Below are 2112 nucleotides of genomic sequence, written 5' to 3'. Positions count from 1 at the left end.
AGGGAGGGAGGGAGGGAGGGAGGGAGGGAGGGACGAAAGGAAAGTAAAATAAGTGAGAGACAAATGAAGAGGTACGGATGCTTTACCCATCATGGGATGGCTGGAATAATGGTAGATTCATAGAGAAATATACTAACTCTCTTTACTTTTCATTTTTATCTAATTGTACATGCAACTGGTCCTGAGTGACTGGATCTTTTAATGTCAAATTGACATTTATTGTGCTTAGGGATTTAAGAACAAGAATACTAAGGTGTCAGACTGTTCTATTATTGCCTGAATATAACCATCATTTTTTTCCCTAGAATCTTTACTCAAATTATTCTAGAATCTTTGTGACATTTGGTATACTATTGTTTTTCGATTTACTGAGCCATTCTTGAGTAAAATTTGCATAAATCTATGCAAAGAAAACTAGTTACCTGATATGCTTCACTTTGTAACTACTATATTCTATTACATCTATATGATGTTAAAAGTATATTCTAAAAACTATTGCTAAATATGAATGAATATGAACGTGAAGAATGTTAGACTTAACATTCTTCCTGAGGTTGCCTTTAAGGGAGAATGTGTCAATAGTACATGTCTATGTGTATTAATACTTTCTTTGAATCATGTATAACATGAAAGAGATATAATGATAGAAGTAGACGTAGACCTGAGAGTAACCGCTCAGCATCTGCATAGTCTAGTGCCCATGTCAGTAAAGATTTGTAGTGAGGTATGGTGGCTGAATGGGAAGGATTTGGCATGTGGAGCTCTGCTCTGCCAGGATACTGGGCAGCTGGGGAAAGGAGTAAGCTCAGGAAAGGAAGTGCTGCTGTTTTGTGAGAGGAGTCATATGAGATGGGAAAGTCTGAGTTATGAAAGGTCATGTCCTGTTCACATCTATGTGGAAGATTAAACTTGGAATCTAAAGGGAAAGGGGCAGAGGACAGGGCATGGTGCTGCAGAGAAAGCCAGCTAAATAAACTTGATTAAGGAATTTGAACTTCATTCTTAAGGTTGGAAAGTGCCTGGGGAAATTCTAAGCAAGGGTATGAAAACGACTGATTATTAATGCAGAAAGATCAGTGGGTTACAGGATGGAGAAAGAACCTGGAAAGCCTTTAGGGAGTGCTGCTTTGAATCTGGACAATGTCCCTAATCTCCAAATAAGGTAAATTGTTGGGAAGGGGATGAGAATCAAAGGACATGTTCGAGAACTATTCTAGGAGGCAGTCATTCCTGACTATCGTTTGGTTTTGCATAGTGAAGGAGAAATAAGTCAAGGTCATCAGACTCATTCTGTCTTGGGAAAGAACAACTTTGACTGCCAGGGAAGGATCCCAGGTGGAGTGAGCGAGAAGATCTCATGACTAGATTCAAGCATGCCAAGATGAGTGTTTATGGGAGAAGTTGGAAAGACATTGGACTCCTGGACTGGCAGCTTGGTCTCCTAAAATGTCTGAGCTCAAAATGAAGCCCCTGCATAATTTTTTTATTAGATATTTTCTTCATTTACATTTCAAATGTTATCCCAAAAGTCCCCTATACCCTCTCTCTACCCTGCTACCCAACCCACACACTCTCACTTCCTGTACTGGGGTATATAATCTTCACAGGACCAAGGGCCTCTTCTCCCAATGATGGTTGACTAGGCCATCTTCTGCTACATATGCAGCTACAGACACGAGTTCTGGGGTTACTGGTTAGTTCATATTGTTGCTCCTCCTATAGGGTTACAAACCCCTTCAGCTCCTTGGGTACTTTCTCTAGCTCCTTCATTGGGGGCCCCATGTTCCATCCTATAGATGACTGTGAGCATCCACTTCTGTATTTGCCAGGAACTGGCATAGCCTCACAAGAGACAGCTATAACAGGGTCCTGTCAGCAATATCTTTCTGGCATATGCAATAGTGTCTGGGTTTGGTGGCTGTTTATGGGATGGATCCCCAGGTGGGGCAGTCTCTGGATGGTCCTTTCTTCCATGTCAGCCTGAAACTTTGTCTCTGTAACTCCCTCCATGGGTATTTTGTCCCCCATTATAAGGAGGAATAAAGTATCCACACTTTGGTCTTCCTTCTTAAGTTTCATGTGTTTTGCAAATTGTATCTTGGGTATTCTAAG

General features: G+C 41.0%; 1 protein-coding gene across 7 annotated transcripts in view; it reads right to left on the bottom strand.

The window, feature by feature from the left end:
* The window catches only part of Magi2 (membrane associated guanylate kinase, WW and PDZ domain containing 2), a 1402993-nt gene that overhangs the window by 587044 nt on the left and 813837 nt on the right, over positions 1-2112 (bottom strand). The gene's annotated exons all lie outside the window — the stretch shown is intronic.

Source organism: Mus caroli, chromosome 5 (genome assembly GCF_900094665.2).
Source record: "Mus caroli chromosome 5, CAROLI_EIJ_v1.1, whole genome shotgun sequence".
NCBI lineage: Eukaryota > Metazoa > Chordata > Mammalia > Rodentia > Muridae > Mus > Mus caroli.
Note: the sequence above shows the minus strand (reverse complement) of the source record. Positions and strands in the feature narration are given on the sequence as shown.